At 42.8% G+C, this 23644-nt stretch overlaps 1 protein-coding gene across 6 annotated transcripts in view; it reads left to right on the plus strand.

Moving 5' to 3' along the window:
- The window catches only part of LOC126068936 (A-kinase anchor protein 17B-like), a 119223-nt gene that overhangs the window by 73963 nt on the left and 21616 nt on the right, over window positions 1-23644 (plus strand). Inside the window, exon 4 of one of the 6 annotated variants that reach the window (XM_049871711.1) lies at window positions 19997-20097. The exons of 4 other annotated variants lie outside the window; for them this stretch is intronic. The gene's annotated coding sequence lies outside the window, so the exon portion shown is untranslated. Of the gene's footprint in view, window positions 1-13041; window positions 13106-19996; window positions 20098-23644 lie in introns of those variants that run through there. One more of the 6 variants, XM_049871714.1, reaches the window with a different exon arrangement.

The raw sequence follows: 23644 nt of genomic DNA on the forward strand, positions 1-23644 counted from the left end.
GAATATCTTTATACGTAAATCTCTGCTTTTCCTTAGGGTACATTCTTAGAAGAATTACTGGGGGGAGAAGGGAATAAATTATTTTTTAAGGAGGAGGTGTGATTTTTAATAAAAGTATGAAAATAATTGACAGTAATTCCATGTTGATCTGAACATTTTGGAGTTTTTTAATTAAATTCAGAATGCCATCTTTAGCACCTCAAAATTGCTGGTCTGGCCCCTTCTACTATGCTATTATGGTGATGCCAAGCGCTACCATAGTTGGTGATAGAGAGCATTTTCAGTTCTCTTCACACAAAAATACAAAGTGCATGTCTCTCTCTATCACCAGTTGTTTAATTGTTACAGGCTGATTGCTAGAAAAACAAGATGAGAAGCTAAATTGCTTTTCCCTGGCTCAAATCCATGGGGACTGGGGGCTAATTTTAGCACAATTTTTGGCAAAAGCAGGAAGCAGTGGTTTCGTCTACTCCAGTTCATACCACCTTCACGTCTTGCTAACATATGCTGGAGAAAATAGAATAAATGATAAGAGCAATAGTAATAAAGACAGATACTATTGACTAGCAACCATAAGGCCCTTCTCTTGACAGAAAAGACCCTATCTTCTTGGTTACTTGTGCTGAATACTAAGAAAGAAATTCACTCAGAAGCAGGGATGGATTACACAATAAGCAAGGTACATACCAGCTTACTTGTGCTTACTCATCTGTGGTGCACAATTTCACCTGTTTTTCACCGCATCAGAGCTATGCTATGACATGCTATGATTCATCAAAGACGTAAGGAAATGCATGTGAAATTGTGCACTACAGATTAGTAAATAAACACAAGTAAGCCTGTGCATACCTTGCTTACTGCTTAATCCGCCCCTACCCAGAAGGAACATGAAGGAAAAGAGCTTGTATTTCCTACCTGTTTTCTAGACCCACCCTCAACCCAAGCCCTTGCTTCCTCATCAAGTCTTCAGGTTTACCTGGGAAATTGATTGATAGTGGTTGATTTATTGATCTCGAGGATATTTTAGCAGTGCTGGAGGAAAGAGGCTACGTATTATAATGGGAGGTGTATTGGGCTTAAAACAAGAGTCCTGATTCTGCCTTTAACCTGTTCTATGACTTTGGGCAAATCATGAGCCGTTTCTGGATCTCAGTTTCCTCATTTCTAGTTAATTTCTAAGGGACCTTCCAACTCTGGCATGCTATGATTCTAAGGAAATAATAGAATTAGAAATCTTCCATGAAGGAGTGGGGGAGGAACTAGACTGGGGAGTTGAGGTCAGAATAGAAACACTGAGTCATATCAGAAACCTGTTATGATCTAGGATATTTTCAGTTAGAGTTTTAAGATCCTCCTGCAAAAATATACATTTGAGGTTGCACAACTCTATACACTTACCAAAAATCATAGAACTCTACACTTAGAACGGTGAATTTTGTGGCATGCAAATTATACCTGGATAAAGCCATTAAAAATATGCATTTGATTGTCATTTTCTCTCTATTTTCCCAACCCAATCACAGACAGGGTGTACGTAATCATGTGAATCGAGGATCTGCGCATTTACTTGCATGCATGGAAATGAGTGAGAGCAAAGGGACATGTTAATAACCTTGGGAGTTTTGTTGGCTCAGAGAAGCTGCCGGGCTCCGGGGAGATTGATGGAGCTAAAATGTCATCGACACAAGGGAGGCAACTATTGATTTCACTGACAAACCCTGTGATTATAGAACACAATGCCTAGTTACCGGTACATTAATTAGAAGGGAGTGAGAGAGTGGAGCTGGAGGCCCTGCTGGCAGGAAGGGAGAGAGAGTGGAGATCATTCTTCTTCAAGGTGTGGCTGTGGTGCGTGAGGTGTGGAGGGTGGGCAAGCTGAAAAGTAACTTGAAGGTTGGAACCCAGTTTGAAGGTCTCTATGAGAAAGGCATAATATTTACTACCTTGGGTTGCGTGTATGTATCCTAAATAAAATCATATATGTGAAAATGCTTTAAAAATTGCCACATCTTTCTGATCCCTCCTAAGTGCAGGGACATGTTCCTGTATTGTCAGAGCCTACTGATGGGCAGTGGAGAACTAGCCCCGGAAGGCCCCGAAATGGATAAGGACAGTATGTGAATTAAATTAGCTCCTAAACAAAGCTCTACCCAAGGCTGAAAATCCACCCTATTCTGTGACCCAAATTATGTCCATCTCTCTTGTCTGCTGTAAAGCACCAGAAGTTCTGCGAGTAAACTAAATGGCCAAAAATAAAAAGCTAACAAAATTAGTATATATCCATTTTATTTTATTTTTACAAGGAGAATACCAAATCTCCATCCTCAGCACAGGAAAGCAGCTGCAACAAAGCCTTGCAGGCACAAACATCAGCAGAAAAGGATTCCTGCTGCACACAAATGCGGCCTTGTATTGGCAGCCTTGGAATACCCAAAACGATACATAATAATATTCTGTGGACCAAACTGGAATTTAAAATCTTTCCCGTTATCAAGTTCCCAGGGAGAAATCAACATTCAAAGATTAAATTATTGCCATAAAGAGAAATGAATTCCTGATGCATGCCACAACATGGATGAACCTTAAAAACCTTAGGCTGAGTGAAATAAGTCAGTTGCAAAAGGACAGATATTGTCTGATCTCGCTTGTGTGCAATAGGCAAATATATAGAAACCAAAGCTTGTCGGTGGTTACCAGGGGTGGGAAGAAGGGGGAAGGGGAGGTATTGTTTTGGGGGCACTGAGATTATGTTAATGGTGGTGGAATGAATCATCGGAAAAAAATAGTGGCAATTGTTGCACAACATGAAAATTGTAATCAACGTTACCGAGTTGTCCATGTACAGATTGTTGAATTGGTAAATGTTTTTTTATTTACATTTTTACCACAAAAAAAAAAGATGAAAAAAAATGCCACATCTTTCTCCCACAGAATGGGTTCGAACCACCAACCTTTTGGTTAGCAGTTGAGCACTTAGCCACTGTGCCACCAAGGCTCCTGTGTATGTACACACACACATACACACACACACTCATATATATGGAGCCCTTTTTTTTGGCACAGTGGTTAAGAGCTTGGCAGCTAACCAAAAGGTAGGTAGTTTGAATCTACCGGCTGCTTCTTGGAAAACCTATGGGGCCGTTCTCTCTCTTATAGGGTAGTTATGAGATGGAATTGACTGGATGGCAATGGGTTTGGTTTTTGGTGATGCAATTGTAAGCACTGGGCTGCTAACCAAAGGGTTGTCAGTTTGAACCCACCCAGCAGCTCCACAGGAAACCTGGCGATCTACTTCCGTAAAGATTACAGTCAAGAAAACCCTATAGGGCAGTTCTGTTCTGTCACATAGGGTTCCTATGAGCTGGAATTGATGTGACACCCCCCAACAACATATGTGTATTTCCTTATACTGCAATTTACTTCACCAGCTTCCCTTTGAAGGACATTTCCTTTGTTTCAGTGCCATCTGGTTATCTTCTTAGATAAAGTTTACCACCGAACAACAAAACCAGTTCCCAATATAGTGTTAGTGGTAGAGATTTAAAAATATATATATATCTTGCTTAATATATCAATTTATTTATTTTTTATCAAGAGAATAATTTCAATGTCCCCGGCACATTTTTTAAATTGTATTTTAATGACGTAATAAACAGCAGCAGGGAAACGAGTACAAATCCCTTCTGAAGTGCTGATTTGTCCTGGTGCATACAGTCTTCCAGGCTGAGCAGGGGTTTTTACATCTTCAGGCTCAGGTGGCAAAGAGCTAGTAGAATGGAGTGAAAGATTTCAGGGTTTGGAGTCGGAAGATTTGATTGGCAGCCCCAGCTTGGTCATTGACTAGCTGAGGGTTCAACTTTTTCTCATGTGTGAAATAACCAAACCAAAACCAAACCCAGTGCCGTCGAGTCGATTCGGACTCATAGCGACCCTATAGGACAGAGTAGAACTGCCCCATAGAGTTTCCAAGGAGCACCTGGTGGATTTGAACTGCCGACCCTTGGGTTAGCAGCCATAGCATTTAACCACTACACCACCAGGGTTTCCATGTGTGAGATAGGGGCAGAAATACTGAACTCATAATGCTGTTGTAAAGATTAAATGAGTTAACAGAGTTTCATGAAGTGCTTTATAAATGTTAATTGTAAGTATTACCTGAAAGAAGAGAGACAAAAAAAAAATACCAGAATAACTAGAGCTCCAGGTAAACACCCATATTTGTACAAATTGTAACCCTAGAGCTAAAAGGTGGGCTGAGAAAGGAATGGCCCCCTTTTAGCTTGATATTTATTATTCCAGAACTTAGCAATGAGCAAGGTAGCCCTTTTTGAAAAAGTTGCCGCAGGTCTACAATTTAAATGTCCATCCTTGTCACAAACTGTTGGAAACCATACTGCTCTTTTTTATAAATGAATACCTCCTTTTCCCTTCTTTACAGCTCTCTCCATTACAACTCACTGACCAACAATGTGCGCTCCTAACTGTCAGTGAGCATGCAAGAGAGGATTTGCATTTCAAGGGGAAAATGCTCTCTATTTAGATATCTCAATACAGAGAAACCGAGCAGATGTTTTTCAAAAGAATTGGACCATTTGACATTTTATCAGGAGGAGACCTAGAAAGAGTACTAGGAAAAACCAACCAGCACTTTGTGAGAGAGAGAGATCACTACTAGAGTACAAATTGATACAGGCTTTATGCAGGGCAATTTGGCAATATATATGTCAAAATTAAAAATGCACATACCCTACCTTTCCCCCTCCCCTTCCTCAACAATCCAGTCCTAAAGCCATTGGGAGAGGCAGAGTAAGGTAGGCACGCAGGGTGGAGGGTGTGGGGGCCCAGACTAGAGTGTCTGAGGTCCAGTAGGGGGAGAGGGTGTCCCTGTGGAGGGCAGCCTCATGTGAGGGACTCGCATCGAATGGTTAAGCACTCGACTGCTAACCAAAAGGTTTGCAGTTCGAACCCACCCAGTGGCTCCTAGGAAGGAAGACCTGGAGATCTGCTCCCATAAAGATTACAGCCAAGAAAACCCTATGGAGCAGTTCTACTCTGTCACAGGGGTTTGCTATGAGTTGGAATTGACTCGATGGTACCCAACAACAACATTATCAGAAAAATCGAAAACAACGAGTATTGGAGAGGATGTAGAGAAATTGGAACTCTCATCCATTGTTGGTGAGATTGTAAATTGGTGCAGCCACTGCGGAAGACAGTTTGGAGGTTCCTCAGAAAAGCTAAACAAGCAAACAAACAAAATTTCCATATGACTCAGCAATTTCCTACCTAGGTATATACCCAAAAGACCTGAAAGCAGGAACACAAACAGATACTTGTACACCAATGTCATTACAGCACTATTCACAATAGCCAAAAGATGGAAACAGCATGTCCATCAACAGATGAATGGATAAACAGAACATGTGGTACATGCATACAATGGAGTGTTCTTTAGCCACAAAGGGAAATGAAATCCTGATAGATGCTACAACATGAATGAAACTTGAAAGCACGCTGAGTGAAAGAAGTCAGACACAAAAGGACAAATATTATATGATCCCACTTGTATGAAATATCTAGAGCAGGCAAATGCATAGAGACCAAAGTTTATTAATGGTTACCAGGAATGGGCTAGAGGGAGGGTGAAACGGGGACTCATTGCTTAGGAGACACTGAGCTTCTGTTAAGGGTAATGGAAAAATTCTGAAACATAATGGAGATGGTTGAACAACATGATGAATATAATTAATGTCACTGAACTGTATAGGTAAAAGTAGTTGAAATGGCAAATGTTATGTTATATATATCTTACCATACACACACACAAAAAAAAGCTAAAGTGAAGGGGGAAACCTCACCCTTAAGCCTACCAGTCAGAGATCAGCACTTTTAACCTTTTGGTAGATGTCCATCCAGTCTTTAGTATTCTTAACCTAGTTGAGATTGTATTGTATATACAATTTTGTATCCTTTTTTTTTTTTTTTCTTTTCATATAATACCATTTTTCCTTTTAAAATGTCTCTTTCAAGTCCTCTTATAAATAGTCATAGTGTTTTAGAGCTGGTGATGAGGGTCCCATATTCATTTTAGAGAAGAGGCAGAGTAATGAAATCCTTAGAAAAGAAAAACATGGAGAAAAGATGGGAAAAAGAAAGTAGAGGCCTGCAATTACTAAGAAATGGCTTCCATTTACTTGTTCACGAATATGAAAGTCTAGATTCCACTTTCTTTCTATCTTTTTGTATCTTTATTACATTTTGCTCTATTCATATTTGGACAGTTTTGTTGGGGTTGGTATGCTTAAATGGATGGCCAAGTCTGGGGAACAGCAGAACATTCTGGAAACTTCTCCAGGAATATAAATTTAGGAAAACCAAAAGTAGATTATTACTCTTTTAAGCTACTACAAAAAGGAATAAGATGACAGTGAGTCCTAGAGTATTAGAGTGTTAGACCCAAATTATAATTTAAAGATTGTTGTTGTTAGGTGCAATTGAGTCCACTCTGACTCATAATGACCCCATGTGACAAAGTAGAACTGCCGCATAGGGTTTTCTAGGCTGTAATCTTTGCAGGAGCAGACCATCAGGTATTTTCCCCAAAGAGTGGCTGGTGGGTTCGAACCGCTGACCTTTCAGTTAGCAGCTGAGTACTTAATCATTGTGCCACCAGGGCTCCTTTAATTTAAAGATTATCTAGCCCACTGGAGCAAAAGAGAAAGAAGGAAATCAAAGACTCAAAGAAGAAAATGGTCTACAGGACAGATAGTCTATGTGAACTGCAGCCCAATGCCAGAAGAACTAGATGGTGCCCAGCTACCACTGCCGACTGTTCTAATCAGGGTCACAATAGATGGACCCTGGTAGAATGAGACAAAAATGTGGAACAGAACCTCAAATTCCCAAAACAAAACAAAACAGAAAAATAGATCTACTGGACTGATTGATACTGGAGGACTCCCAGAGACTATTGCCCTGAGATACTCTTCAAACCTTGAACTGAAACAAACACCTGAGGTCAGGCACCTTGTAGCTAAATAACACATTGGCTCAAAAAAATAATGAATATCACCCGTAAGTACTGTGCTTCCTTGAAAAATTACCTTTATGAGACCAAATGATCAACAATTATTTTAAAACAAAGATGAGACTGTAAGGGGGCAGGGAAACTAGATTAATGGAAATGAAATAACCAGAAGGGAAATAATGAGAATGTTCACGCATTGTGAAGACTGTAACCAATGTCACTGAACAACTTGTATAGAAATTACTGAATGAGAACTTAAGCTGCTGTGTAAACCTTCACCGAAAACACAATAAAATATTATTTAAAAAGATTATCTAGCTAATTTTCTCCTCATTTTAAAGATGGAGAAACTGAGCCCCAGAGAAGTTAGATGAATCACTCAAGGCCACACAGCTATGGAAGGCAGAATCTGGACTAAAATCTAGGTCTCCAGATTCCTAGGCCAATGTTTTAGAAACTTCCTGAAGCCCTTTATAATCAATTAGTTAATCCCTGTAAGAACTTGGTGAAGTAGGTTAGTGTTATTTATTCAGACTTTACAGCCATTTACTGAAAAACTGATTAGATGTCTGTAAGCCAAAACGGATCCGACTGTAATTAAACATGCTTTTAATCACTCCAAAAAGAACAGACTATTAAGTAGGCTTATCATCTGAGGAATTAGCTTTCAGTTTCTTGTGTACCAGTTTGAAGATCACCACTTTTCACCTGGCATCTTAAATTCCTTTTATATTAGGCATAAATCCTGTATTTTCTTAGTAAGATTAAGCAAATGCATAGTTATTAGATTAGCTGTATCTCAGTGCTCCTCCAATCACTGAATGGCAGAGAGGGAGCATATCACTTCTGGACTGGCATAAATGATCAGAGTGCATCCATTCCCCTGTTGGCGTTCCTTCCTAATGACTTCCTTAGGCTGCAATTTCTTATCTGCCTACTTTGCTATATGGAGCAGGCAGGAAACACACAATAGTTTCTTTATGGAATTTATTGCAATAATCATTGTCTGACTATGATCGAATACTTTGCCAAAGCAGACCTTAATTAAGATTTGCATAGAAGACTCTAATCATTAAAGCAAACAAGTTGGAATTCTTAGTTCAAATTTTGAATTAAAGTGGTTGTAGTATAGACCTAGGGAGTAGATGAGCTTGGGGTTCAGGACTTCTTGTCTTTCCTTTCTCGTATTTTCCTCCTTCTACTATTCACTGTTTTCATGCTGTCTGCTTTGGCATTCTATCAGTTTGTCTTTTCCAAAAAGTACCTCTAGTGCCGGAGTGGTTTCCTGACATCATTAGAAGGCCCAGCCCCCCGGTGCCGTGATATCAGCCAGTAGGAGCGGAGGGGTTATGGACAGGGTTGAAAGGAACCTTGAAGAACATCTCATCTGATTTTATTGATGGGGAAACCGAGACCTAGAGTGGCATGGTCAGTTGTCCAAGGTTCATGGCAGGGTTGGAATTCAAATATTCTAAGGAATGATTTCACCTAGATGAGTCTTAGCTTCCTCTCCTGTAAAATGGAAATCAGGATATTTATTCAGGTTACCATGAGGCAGTGGTGGTTCAGTGGTAGACTTCTCGCCCTTCCGTGCGGGAGACCGGGGTTCAATTTCCAGCCAATGCACCTCAAGTACAGCTACCAGCCGTCTGTCAGTGGAGGCTTGTGTGTTGCTATGATGCTGAACAGCTTTCAGCAGAGCTTCCAGACTATGACAGACCAGGAAGAAAGGCCTGGCAATCTACTGCTAAAAATCAGGCATTGAAAAACACAACCAATCATCGGAATGATGCAGGACTGGGCAATGTTTAGTTCTGTTGTGAATGGGTCTGCAAGAGTCGGGACTTGACAGCATCTAACAACAACAACTCAGGTTACTGTGAGGATTAAATATGACAAAATTAGTGAAAACACATTGAAAACTGCAATTTGGCACAGGTACCTTAAAAAACGTTCCCATTAACTCATGCTGCTTTCCTTATGCTGGGTGTTAATAACTAATAAATGTTAACATGTGGCTCTTCCAAGTGGGATTTAAAGACGTTCCCATTAACTCATGCTGCTTTCCTTATGCTAGGTGTTAATAACTAATAAATGTTAACATGAGGCTCTTCCAAGTGGGATTTGCATTTTGAAAGAGGAGGTCCTGAAGAGATAGGATCTAACTCTAGAGAAAAAAAATGGGGAGGAAAGCATTCTGATCATCCCTCAAATCACTCCGGAGGGAGTGAACTTAGCCTTGTAGAGCCAGGGAGCTGAGAACGTTGTAAAGAATCTGAAAAACTGCCCAAACAGTAGTTCAAGCATCTAGGGTGGGGTTTGACTAAATTAACTTAAAAGACCCCTTTAACACTGAAATTCCGTGATTGTGATTCCAGTTGCTTCATTTTTACAACATACAGACCTGTCCATGTGCATCCTCTTCAGTCTCAGAAACAACACATATACAGGTAGCCCCCAAATTATGACGGTTCCGTTCCGAAGACTCTGTCATGATATGCTTCTGATGGAAATTGAAGACCTCATTTTTTTTTTTTTACTTTTCATTATTATTGCCTTTTATTTTCTGTACCTTTATAAATCTGGTGTTTGTCTTTTGGGGTTGGAAATATTACATGTAAACTTACAGATATATTTTAACATTGTACATAGTATGTATTACTAATGATAAGATGTAAAAGAAATAATAGTAAGTGTGGTTTGTTGTAACTTGAAGACTTCCTAAGTTAGGGACTACCTGTAGTATGTTACAGATTGCTATCCTGACGTTAAAAAAAGAAAACTAAAAGGGAAAAAGAATCCAACACACTCACTAATAAGCACATACTCCCGCATACATGGTACACTTTAAAAAGTTGGTTTTCTCTTTTTTAAAGTCAACATGAAGGATGGTGAGTTGCTCAGTTGGTTAACTGAAAGGTTGGCGTTTCAAACCCACTTAGCAGCTCTGCGGAAGAAAAACCTGGCAACCTGCTTCTGTCCAGATTACAACCTAGGAAACCCTATGGGGCAGTTCTATTCTGTCGCATGGGGTCGCTATGAGTTGGAATGGACTTGGTGACACCCAACAACAACAACAAAACATGAAGGAAAACGGTCATGACCTCTGGCCTTCAAACTGCCAACCTTAATGGAATGGGTTTGAATATTATTTAATGATACTCAGCAAGGGAGAAAATCCCTGTCTCAGTTTCTCCTCTCCCATCAGTTATTTGGAGGAATCTGAAATCCAAACCAATGATTCCAATGAGCTGCCTTGATGTCTGTGTGGCAATATGCATGGAAACAGGATCATTACATCCCCACTCTGAAGCACCTCGATGGAGGGGTCAAATCTTACACATTTTTTTTACCCCCAGTACTCGACACATAGTAGTTTTCATGACATACTTGTTCAATAAATGAATATATTAGTGCTTTGTAAGTTAGGCCAGGAGGGTTTAAGAAGAAGGTTATTTCAGACTTTGTCTAAGAGGCATGGAAGTGTCTGAGACCATGCTCATTTGAGAAAAAACAGGAAGGTCAGTTTACGAAGTGTAGTGTGTTCTGTAATAGAGGTGGAACAGCCAGAAATGAGGTTGGACAGGTGAGGCCAGATCACCAAGGGCTTCCTATGCACTGTCATGAGTTTTGGATCTTATCATGAAAGCAATGGGGGTGGGGGAGGTTAGAGAAGGATTTGCAGCTGGAGTGGGCTTTGCTGCTGGGGTGTGGTGACATGATTATATTTGTGTTTTAAAGATAATTCTGGATTCTGGTGTAAAATGGATGAGGAGGGGGTGTAGGTAGGCCAGGTGACCTGGTGTATGTGTGGACACTCACACACACACACAAGAAACTTACCAGCTAAACAAATAGAAAGTAAAAACAAAACAAAAAACAATGAATCAGTTGCCGCAGAGTTGATTCCAAGTCGTGATGACCCCATTGATGCTCTGTAGGGTTTTCAAGGCTGTGACCTTTTGAAAGCAGATTGCCAGGCCTTTCTTCTGAGGTGCCTCTGAGTGGATTCAAACTGCCAACCTTTTGGTTAGTAGCCCAGCTCTTAACTGTTTGTGCTACCCAGGGACTCCAAACAGAAAACAGGGTCTGTGATAGCAGCAGCAGTGAGAAATAACCCCAGGGGTGAGTTGACAGTAAATCCAATATGAGTCAGCCTGTGATATGGCAGTCAAGAAAGCAAATGGCACCTTAGGGAGCTTGAATAGAAAAGCCTAGCATCTAGACAAGGGACACAACAGCCCTGGTCTGCTCTGTGCAGAATGGTCTGAGCCCCAGTGGGGAGAAGAGATAGACTCAGATCCTGACTTCTACTTTCAAAGGATATAAAAGAAATGGTGTAAACTCAGAGGAGAGCCTTGAACCCAGGTCTTTGGAAGAACAGAGCTTGGGTGAACAGCGGGGCCAGAAGAGTTGTCTTCAAATCATTGGACCACCATGGGGACGATGGACAAAGCTGACTTTGTGTGATCTCGAGGGGGCAGAAGTTACCAGGGGGCAGATTTCATTCAACCTCAAGCCAAGAGGTAGAGACCTAAGGGTCGTTTAGAGGAGTCAGTGAGTCCCTGTTGCTGGAAATTGCCTTAGCCTACTCAGCCTATTTAGGGACCCTATACAGGGGACTCGAATAACCAGTGCAGGGATAGAGTCAGTTGATGACCTCGGAAGTTCTTGCTGACCCTGTGATGTCTATGTTCTGGCTGGAGGTGGGGGGGAGAGCATTTCTTAGCAGTCTGGCCTCAGGGATGAGAGGGACAACTGTACCTCTCTCCTTGGCCTTTTAATACCTATTTATGCAAAGTAAAAGAGCCCTGGTGTGCAAAGGTTAAGTGCTTGGTTGCTAACAGAAAAGTCGGCAGTTCAAACCCACCCAGGAGCTCCTCAGGAGAAAGACCTGGCAATCTGCTCCTGTAAAGATTGTTGTTCATGTTAGATTCTGCCTCATAGGGACCCCAAGTACAACAACGAAACACTGTCCTGTCCTGCGCCAACCTCACAATCGTTGCTATGTTTGAGCCCATTGTTGCAGCCACTGTCAATCCATCTCACTGAGGGTCTTCCTCTTCTTCGCTGACCCTTTACTTTACCAAGAATGATGTCCTTCTCCAGGGACTGGTCCCTCCTGATAACATGTCCAAAGTATGCGACACTTAGTCTCGCCATCCTTGCTTCTAAGGAGCATTGTGGCTGTACTTCTCCCAAGACAGATTTATTCGTTCTTCTGGCAGTCCATTGTATATTCAATATTCTTCGCCAACACCATAATTCAAAGGCGTCAATTCTTCAGTCTTCATTATTCAGCCTAGGAAACCCTATGGGGCAGTTCTACTCTCTCCCCTGAGGTCACTAGAATATACTCGATGGCACAAAACAACAACATCCAACGGAAGTAGGTACTACGAAGGTCGGTAGATCAGGTAAGTTGCAGCCTTTAAATCATTATAACTTCGTCAGGGGGCAGAGCCTTGGAATCGTCAAGAACGACCACAACAGCCAGAAAAACTTTGGCGGGGCTCTGGCGCACGCGAGGGGCGGGGTTATTTGAATGGTTCCTCGGGAGAAGACGATTGGCCCTGGGGAAATTCAGGGGGCGGGACTAACCCATTGTTGCCATTGGTCCTGCGGGCGAGTTGAAGGATGGCAGCGAGGGGGGCGGAGCCACGGGGGAGGTATTGGCGGGCGTGAGCCCACCGCGGGGAGCGGGCGGGTGAGCAGGAGCCCGAGCCAGGATCCCGAAGGCCGCCGCGGCGAGCTCGCCAGGGCCGCAGCAGGCCAGGGGTGCACCGGGCGTGGGCGCCCGGGTGCGCGCCTGCGTCGGCGATTTGGATGCTGTGGGGACGCTTCTGCGCCCCGTGTGCTCAACGCGAGCAGTTCAACAGCTCGCCTCACGGGCAGCAGTCGCAGGGAGCGACAGGGAGCTCTGAGGGTTAGGACTGCGGCTGCTGTAGGGAGGCGGCGGCGGCGGCGGAGGAGGAGGAGGAGGCGGCGGCGGCGGCGGCGGCGGCGGCAGCGGCAGCATCTCCGCTACCTCAGCGGGGGGAGCCTGGAGTGGGGACGCCACGGTGCCTTCGGCTCCCGGTAAATGCCCTCCGTTCTGCCCTCAGAGAAGGCAGCCACGTCCCGCTGCGTCTCGACCGGCGGGCTGCCCGCCCCGGCCTACGGAAGCTGTGGGTGCCTCGCAGAGGGGCACGCGGCTCCCTCGGTGGCATTGGGGAGCGGATGCGCTGTAGACCCGGGTCGCCCCGTCAGCCCCAGCAGAATCAGGTTTTCCAGAGATGCGCCTCGACTCTTCCCAGGTCCTCTCCTTTCACCCTGGACCCCACACGCCTCCTTCGGGCCTGACGCCACACTAGGGGGCGCTCTGTCACCCGCTCGAGGACTCACTGGAAGCTGCTCCAGGCGGAGGTCACTCGAAGCATTCCCCTGGGGTATGCTGGCGGTGACATCTTACTAATGGGAACTGGAGGTGCCCTTTCGTGCTTGATCCTCACGCCAAGGGCCCCGGGCGGTTGACTTCCTCACTGCTGTGGCTGCTGCGCGTCCAATTAATCATTAGCACGGTTCCCCCCGCCCTGGCCTCCCGGTGACCCTGTCCTTGGCTTAGGGGACTTGTCAGGAGACTGTAGTCTCTACTTGAGGTAAATCTGGTCTGTTTTTCAGCGCGGCTGAATAAGACCATTTCCAGTTTAACTAGGAGAGCAGGGCTTACCCAGAATTCTTGAGGGGCGCGGGGTCCTGAGCTGGGGTTGTTGGGCAGCGGAGCGAGGGGAAGAAGCAAGTTGGAGAGTCTCGTGCTGTAAGTGAATCTGCAGTCCCCACGGGGTAATCGCTTAGACTTGGTTCTGGGAACCCGCTCCTTCTTGACTTTTGGTCTGCTTTCTGAGATTTTCTTAAAAGCTCATCACCTGCGCCCACCTCTTCCGGTGAACTTTTGAATGCTAACTCTGAGGGGTGACTTGTATTGGAAGGTTGGGTCACAGCATGGGAGGATTGATTAACTCTTGGGCCTGTCATTTTCTGTGTCTTTTCTACATTGAGAACAAGGTCTCAAAGATCATGCTCATTTTGCCCTGTTTTCCAGCCTGCCTCTGATCAAACTTGAAACCTTATACTTAGAGTGTGCACTTGTACAGCACAGCTGGTAGGACTCGGTCTTCATGCTGAGAAAACCACTCTTTGGGATGTTATAGTTGGGACATCTCAAGTTCTGGTTTTTCGTTTGTTTGTTCGTTTGGTTTTTAAGGAATGTGGCATTCCAGTAGTCATTTTTGTATGCCCTAATTTTTTGTGTGTGGGGGGGGGGAGGAGCCCTCGCACATGGAGTAACCTCCACAAAGGTTTTTTTTTTTTTTTTTTACCTAAGGCTCATGTTTGGCACTTGTTAAATGACAAATGGAAAAGCCCTGCTGGCTCTGGGGCTTAGGGGATCCAGAAATCAAGCACATCAGAAGATGGGTAGGGCTGACTTGAGGCAGAGTAACACTGAGAGAGACAGGGCTTGCAGACACCATCTAGGCTCCTGTGATGAGTCACAGGCTTGCCATTTAATCCCAGCCAACAATCCTACCTGCAGTGTAGCCCATTTCTTCAGGTTCCCCATCATATACTCATGCAAAACAGTGGCCTTTGAGTGGCTTCATGTGTCATCTTCAGCATCAGAAGGCAAGGTGAGGTACAGAAGTTAGGGAAAGTGGAGGTGGTGTGTGTGCATGTGTGAGTGAGAGAGAGACAGAGACAGAGAAAGACTTGTTCCACACTTGGAGGCATCTCTCTGCCACTCGGAGCGGATACATTTTATCTTCCAGTCTGCATTCCTACCTTTGTGGAGAGAGGGACTTTTGCTGTGTTGTTTCAGAGCCAAGGTGCTGTTAATTGTCATACTCTCTGCTACAGTGTCCACTTGGGTCTGTGGGTTCTATGTTGTATCCAGTATGCTCCTGGCACTTTAAGAAGCTTTAAAGCCAAGTGGGGGGTGGGGCAGACTAACACACCGTGCACACTGTGGAATCCAGTAGGGCTTTGCTCGGAAGAGACAGTGTCAGGGCTGGAACACTTACAGAAGAGGAAGGTTAGTGAAAATCGAGTAGCCATACTGCTAATATGAAAAAAAAAATTTTTTTTGAGCTCCCATTAATTGAGCACTTACTGGGGGTTAAGTGCTTTATCATAATCATTTCATTTAATCTCTCAAAAATTCTTTAAGATAGGCACTACTATCATCTTCTGAAGCTCAGAGAGGTTGGGTAACAAGCCCAGTTGGTAAATGGCTGAGGTGGGATTTGAACCCAAGTCTGCTTGACACCAGATCTTGAGCTCAAAAACACTTTGGTTTTTACTATCACAGAATTTTCATAAAAAAGGTGGGATGTTAGCAAGGCCTTGAAGGATGGGTAGAATTTAAATGTGGAGAGAGGGCATTTATCTGAGGGTGTCATATGTTTGAAGGAACTCGAGGAAGACCCAGCTAGAATAGGGCAAGGACCCAGGGGCATGATGAAAAAATAAGGCTGATGATGAGGTGGGGTAGGATCATAGTTCAGAGGGCCTTGAAGGGAACTTGTGACTTGGTGCAGCAATAAATAGAATTGTGGGGCAAGGAAGAGCATGATAAAAGCAATACAAATTGCTGAGCCTGTCTTTAGTCATCTAGTGCTGCTACAACAGAAATACCACAAGTGGATGGCTTTAACAAAGAGAAATTTATTTTCTCATTATAAAAAAAAATTTTTTTTAGTAGGCTAGAGGTCCGAATTCAGGGTGTTGGCTCCAGGGGACGGCTTTCTGTCTCTGTCTGCTCTGGAGGAAGATTCCTTGTCCTCAGTCTTCCCCTGGTGGAGGAGCTTCTCAGGTGCAAGAACCCTGTGTCCAAAGGATGTGCTCTGCTCCTGGTGCTGCTTTCTTGGTGGTATAGGGTCCCCATTTCTCTGCTTGCTACTCTTTCCTTTTATCTCTTCAGGTAAAAGGTGGTGCAGGCCGCACCCCAGGGAAACCCTCTTTACATTGGGTCAGGGAGGTGACCTGAGTAAGGGTGGTGTTACAACCCCACCCTAATCCTCTTAACGTAAAATTACAATCACAAAATGGAGGACAACCACACGATACTGGGAATCTTGGCCTAACCAAGTTGACGCATATTTTTGGAGGGACACAATTCAATCCATGACATTCCTGTGGGTGTTTCACTCTTCCTTGATAACCTTGCCCAGTTGTCAGCATATTTAACTTCTGTTTTTGAATTGCCTGAACCCTTAGGGAGCACTAGAGGCACGTGACCAAACAGATTCCTGGGTCTAGTGTGCAGAAGGAGCAAACTAGGGACCCTGGGTCAAATTCTGCCCTAGGTGGGTGCATTTCAGCTTGCACAATATTTGAAAAGGCAACTGAATTAGGGGCCAACGAAGATCTCAATAAAAATCAGGATTTCCAGCTTCTTTTGAAATGTTAGAAGATCTGGTCTGGGTTCTACCTGAGGAAGGCAATGCCTTGCAGCGCAGACTCCTTTAGCTGGGGTCTGCGTGCTTCACTTCCCCGCAGTCCTGCCCAGCCTCCAGCCCTCATTCCTGTGACCTACCTGATGCTATCGGCCCCTGGCCCCTCCTCTAGGGAAACGAGCCACCATCTGGGAAGAGTCTACTTCATGATCAGCTACTGGTCTTACCATGTAGCCAGGGGGTTGTTGGACATGCAGCAGAACCATTTCTGTGGAATGCAAATAATCTTTTCAAAAACATAATTATCTTATTTTTTTGTCGCTGCAGTAACAATATATACAGCAGAACGTACACCAATTCGACAATTTCTGCATGTACAATTCAGTCTTACCCTCCTTTTCCGAATTCTTCTTCTGCCATTAACATACTCACTGTCCCCTAAGTTTCTTATCTAATCTTTTCAAGTTGCTGTTGTCAATTTGTGCACAAAGCTCAAGCCAGATAGTCTTTGCTAATTAAGCTAAACTATTGTCTGGTTTAAAGAAAACTTCAGGGGATATTTTGGATTGAAGGTTTAAGGTTTAAAGATTATCTCAGGGCAGTAGTTTCAGAGGTTCATCCAGCTTTCATGGCCCCAGAAAGTCTGGGGAATGTACATGATCTTACCCCACAGGGATGCCGTGGACACCATTGTGGAAGGAAGAGCTGATTGCCAGGGACTGGGCATCATCCATAGGTGGCAGCTTCCTTCTAGACTGGAGTTCTGAAGCCCGCTATGCTAGGGCCCAAAAGAGACGTTCTGGTGGGCCTTGCTGTTCTCCATCCTTCATCTTTCACTTGGACTCAGATTTTCTTTCTGCCGAATACTTGGTGGATATAAAATCTAGGTCAAAATGATGGACAAAACAACTCAGAAATGGCTACCTAAAAAGTAGCATTTTAAAAATGTTAATCTGGAAATCCCTTCGAGCACTCCATATGTTCTAGAAGGGCAGGTATAAGCCATTTCTGTGTTGGCATTTGGGGTGGGAAGGTCTGTCTAGGCATTGCAAGATGTTTAGCATCTCTGGCCCTCTGGTTACCAAATGGCTGTCGTGCCCCTCCCCTACACCAGTTATTGTGACAACTACAAATGTCCCTGTGCATGTCCCAACATACCCAAAGGGAGTAGTCTTGGTACACTTGAAAGCCACTGAAACATATTTCCAGGAATTTGAACACTCCAAGTGAAAGGATGTTAACTTCACTATTGTTTGTGGCCTCAAGTATCCTATGCCTCCCTTATGGCATTCACCATTTTCTTCCTTAGATTTCAGCTAGTTGTCTTAAGCTCTTTCTCTTTCTCAACTCAGTTCTTTCAGAGTAACTCATCACTGTAACTCCCAATATGCCTTAAAGGAAGTAGGGGCTTGATAGATGTGCTTGAGTTAATAAATGTTAATAGCTCCAGGAGTCCAAAGAACAAGCAAATCTGTGTCATCAATACTTCAGTATTGGCCTTTAGAAGCTATTATTGGTATTTTAAATATGCAAGCAACACCTTTTAACTGTAGTTAATGAGCAAATCCTGTTTTAGGTAAGATTTGACATTATTAAGTTCTTACTGTGTCAGATCGACTCGTTGGCAACGGGTTTGGTTTGGTTTTACTGTGTACCAGTCACTGTTCTAGGCACTGAAAAGAAAACGGTGAACCTGATAGATGCAGTCCCTGCCCTCTTGGAATTTACAGACTAGTAGGGGAGGGGGCAGATAATGAACAGGTTAAGAAATACGCACGATAATTTCAGTGTTACAGCAAAAGTAAAGCAGGGTGATATGCCGAAAAGTAACGGGTGGGAACAGTGCTACTCAGAGAGTGTTCAGAGAAAGCTTCTTTGAGGAGGTGACATTCAAGCTAAATTTGAAAAATGAGAAGGAGCCACGCATGAGAATATCTGGGCGGGGGGGGGGGATTAGGGAGGGAAGGACTCTCCAGACAAGAGGGAACCACAAATGCAAAGGCCCTGAGGTAGGAGTGAACCTGATATATTTGAGGAACAGCTGAAAGGCCAGTGTGACTGGAGATGGTGAGAGCAAAGGCAGAAGAGTACAATGTGAGATGAAAGAGGTGGGCACGGGCTATATTTTGAGGGTAAGCAGTTTGGATTTTATTCAAAGCATGATAGAAAGCACTGGAAGGTTTTTATTCAAAGCACGATAGAAGCCACTGGAAGGTTTTGAACAGAGGAGTGATATGACCTGACTTAAGGTAAAAACAAAATCACTCTGGCTACTGTGTAGAAGAGATTTTATGGAGGCGGGGATGGAAGAAGAGACACTAACTAGTTAGGAGACTGTTGCAATAATCGGGGCAAGAGATGATGGTGGCTTGGACTTGGGTGACGGCAGTGAAGATGGAGAGAAGTGGATGGATTTGGAATGCGTTGTAGAGGTGGAATCAGAAAGGCTGGCTGAAGGATCGAATCTGAGGGCAAGGGAGGAATAACTCCTAGGTTTTGAGCCTGAACAGTCGTGTGAAGGATGATTCTACTTAGGGAGATGGGAAACACTGGGGTTGGGGGTCGAGATTGAGGTGGAGGAATTTAGGGGGCTGCATTTGTACACTTCTCAGGTTGAGATGCCAATGAAACATTCAACTGGAGATGTTGAATAAGAAGCTGGATATCAATGTAAGGCTTGGCTGAAGTTTCAGCCTACATAAAAATTAAATGCAAATTAAAGCTACTTTAAGTTGCCATTATATACTAATAAAAGTAGCAGAACTAAATAAAAATGGTAAAGACCCAATGTGAGCAGGGCTGCCGGGGGATCAGGCGTGTTGGTAGTGCTGATGGCGTGATATATTGACTTAACCTTTCAGGGGAACAATTTGATGATATGTAATGAACCATACTGGTGATATACGTTGAGAAAATAATTATAAAATTTCTGTACAAAGATTTTCACAGCAGCGCTCTTTCTTATAGTAGTAATATAGAGCAGTAGTACTCCTCTTTTGGAAAGAATAGTACTCTTTCCAATAATACTTGGAAAACCCAAATGCCCAAAGAGGAGGAATAGCTAACTAAGTGTATAGTAACAGTGCAATTCTCTATAAGCAATAGCCATGGAAAATGAGAACTATGTTGACCATATCAATATCTGGAATTATTATTACGACGAAAACAAAAGCAATTGCCGTTGAGTTGACTTCGACTCATGATGACGCCACGTGTATCAGAGTAGAACTGGGCTCTATAGGGTTTTCAGTGGCTGATTTTTTGGAAGTAGATCACCAGGCCTTTCTTCTGAGACACCTCTGGGTGGACTCGAACCTCCAACCTTTTGGTTAGCAGCTGAGTGCGTTAATCATTTGCACCACCCAGGTACTCCCAATATTATTAAAACAGGTAAAAAACCAGATCATGATGGTATATAAGTACAACTGTATAATGTTCACATGCTGCTCGTGCTGAAAAATTTACATTTACAGTTGTTTTATTTTTTTTGTTAATCATTACATCTTCTTCTGATTTTGTGCCTCTTTCTCTCTGGCAGAACGTTCCCGGGTAGGAACACCACAGTGGTCCATCATGAAGAGTTTACATAAATTGTGGTTTCTCTAATCTTGCCTCCCTTGATCTCAGTTTCAGCATAAGGTATTGGGTAATATCCTATTCTGCCAGCATGTATTCAAATAAGTTTGCCTTGGGGTTTTTAAAAGAATGCTGCTACTCTCAGAAATTGTTTAGTATTGCAAAGCACAGCCCCATGTGAGGGTTGCTTTTCCCCTGTAGGTGGCGACTTGTGGGCAGGAATTCTGCTCGTAATTTTTATATCATGAAGATAAAACTCAGCAACAAAACACTGGTGATTTCGTGATATCCATTCCCCACAAATAATACTCTGATTATACAATGAGTGAGGCAAAAGTAAGAAAGATACTCAGCCATATAGTCCTTTAAATCCCTCCCTGATAGTTTTTTTTTTTTTAATATTATGAAGAAGAAGCAGTGAGTATAATTTAGTAGCCTTGTGGTAAATTGGAAACCCTGGTGGCGTAGTGGTTAAGTGTTATGGCTGCTAACCAAAGGGTTGGCAGTTTGAATCTGCCAGATGCTCCTTGGAAACTCTATGGGGCAGTTCTACTCTGTCCTATAGGGTCACTAGGAGTTGGAATCGACTCGACGGCAGTGGGTTTTTTTGTGGTAAATTGATCCAAAGTATAAAGCAGCCTTCCTGGGTTAGTTGGGGTCAGAAGTATCTGAGGAGAGGTGAGCTGTACTAAAAATGTTCCTGGTGCTGCAAAAGGGGCAAAAACCCAAAAGACTGGTCAAACGGGTCTGCTGACTGGTCTGTGCATATTTTGAAAATAGCTCCCTTCCTTGCAATTATGGAATGGCTCCTGTACACGCTGGCATGCGGAGTTACGTAAATGCCTGGGCATAGTGAGGGCTAACACAGACCTTTCTGCAGGGTCATTTCTTTAGTGTCAGCCTCAGAAACGCTCAAAACACTTGGCTTTCACAAACATTATCTCATAAAGGAAGCATTAATATGATCTTTGAACATAGGGAAAAGAAAAAGTTGCACAAAGAGATGAACTAACATGCATTCAGTTTCTTCATTTCCAGATCAGTATCCTCCCCAACTAAACTCTATCAGAGCAGATTTGCTTTGAGTGGTGGTAGAAGAAATTTTTTTTTCACTGTTGCTGTTAGTTGCCGTCGAGTCAGTTCTGACTCACGGCGGACTCTAATATTTCATTGTCACAAATTCATTATTGCTGAATGGCTATGGACCTCCAAAAGCCCCTCTCTATCCAGAAAGTCCCTAGTGCCCCAAGAAGCTCTTTCGGACTATCTTAATTTGGGAATTTGGTCCTTTGGAAGGTCATCTATTGGCTGTATTCCTACTGTTGCAACAATGAGTGCCGCTCATTTTAATGATGTGATTTTTAAATTATACGACATCACAGCATATGGTCAGCCTCATTTTTAAAATGTTGTTCTGGTTAATGATGTGTCAGAACACATGAATGTTCATCCGTGGCATCTTGACTGAAAAGCCGAGGAATATTTCTATTTGGTCAAGATTTACTGGGATTTTGCGCTAGCCAAAAAAATTGGAAATTGGCTAGGTTGGACTGACTCACATAAATTGTGGCTGCCCTGTTGGCTTCCATAAATATGTTGGTATCATTTTATACATCTTAAATGTTTTCAACATGACTGACTTTTATATTCAAATGCCTGGAGGAAAATAAAGAAAGGCAGCAAAGATCTACTTCGAAAGAGGATACCGAATTGTGCAAATGGTCTTTCCTTCCACTGTTTTTAAAAAGTGAACCTCATTTGAGTGGCCTTGCTAGCACTCTAACAGCAAATGTTAGAGTGAGAAAGAGCAAGAGAGAATGCGTGGATGGATACTTTATGACTCAAGTCATAAACTTTTAAGTTTGTATTTCTGATCAAAAAACCTGAGCTGTATAAGATGGATCTCTTTAGTATCTTCTTTTTGAAGTGAGAGAAGGAAGGTATTGGGGTGACTTCAGGTGTGGACAGTGCAGAATTGCTTGAGTCTGCACTGCAGGCTTGTGAGAACATCTCAGGCCCATTCTTTCTCTCTATTCTCTTATTCTGCTGTTATTCAGTCAGCTTTGTTACTAGATAGAAAAAAAAATTTTTTTTTTAGAGAGGCAAAGAAGATGGGGTGGCCAGATGACTAAAGAAAGTAGCCACGTCCTCTGAGAATCTACTGGAAATGTTCTGGCATGGGGAGCATGTTGAGTGAAATACCTTCATAAAGCTATGTACACAAGATATTGCTGGAATGCACACTGTGTAAACATTACTGAATAACTAATGTTTTAAAGTTAGAGGCACTCTCATTTCCCTCTGCAAAGCTATAAAGAATAAGTCATCTTAGTAGCGTTGCTTTTAATCACAAGGCTAGAAGAAAGATGTATGTTGTGTGTGTGTGTGTGTGTGTTGGAGATGTGGTGGAAGAGAACATGAGAATAGTTAAAATCTTTATTAAAATTCAACTTTTTAATAATTTTTGGAGGTCATGATCACGACATTGTTTGCCATCAGGGCTTGGTTTACACTAAACCCCAAACCAAACCAAACCCATTGCTGTTGAGTCTATTCCAACTTATAGCAACGCTATAGGACAGAGTAACACTGCCCCATAGGTTTTCAAGGCCATAAATCTTTATGGAAGCAGACTGCCACACCTTTCTTCCAAGGAGTGGCTGATGGGTTCCAATGGCCTACCTTTCTGTTAGCAGCTGAGTGTTTAACCAGTGCGCCACCAGGGCTTCTCTGGTTTATCCTAGGCTCTTAATAAACCTTAATTGAGTAAATTAACCTATACATACGAAGGTGATGAGAAACTTATTAATGAATTATGCCATTATTGTCAATTGAAGCACAGACCTATTAAAAAGGAATTTATAGGGCAAATTTGGTTGTTCAAAAAAATCAATTTTTAAAATTTTATTGTGGTAAAATATATGTAACAAAACTTTTGACTTTTTAACCCCTTTTAAGTGTACAACTCAGTGACATTAATTATATTCACCATATTGTTCAACCATCACTACTATTTGTCTCCGCATGTTTTTCGTCATCCACACAGAAACTCAGTGCCCCTTAAGCAATAACTCCCCATTTTCCCCTCCTTCCAGTCCCTGATAACCACTGATAAACTTTGGCCCCTATACATTTTTGCCTATTCTAGGTATTTCATATAAGCAGAATCATACAATACTTGTCCTTTTGTGTCTGACTTATTTTACTCAGCATGATGTTTTCAAGGTTCATCCATGTGGTAGCATGTATCAGGACTTCATTTCTCTTAGTGGCTGAATGATATTCCATTGTATGTATGTAACACATTTTGTTTATCCGTTCTTCTGTTGATGGAAAGTTAGGTTGTTTTCACTTTTTGGCTATTGTGAATAATGCTGCAATGAACGTTGGTGTGCAGGTTTCTGTTTGTATTCCTGCTCTCAATTCTTTTGTGTATATACCTAGGCAAGAAATTGCTGAGTCATATGGTAATTTTTTTGTTTAACTTTTTGAGGGGCTGCCAAACTTTCCATAGCAGCTGTACCACTTTACATTCTCACAGCAATGGATGAAGGATCTGATTTCTCCACATCCTCACCAACACTTGCTGTTTTTCATTTTTCTGATAATA

This window comes from Elephas maximus, chromosome X, assembly GCF_024166365.1.
Source record: "Elephas maximus indicus isolate mEleMax1 chromosome X, mEleMax1 primary haplotype, whole genome shotgun sequence".
Lineage (NCBI taxonomy): Eukaryota > Metazoa > Chordata > Mammalia > Proboscidea > Elephantidae > Elephas > Elephas maximus.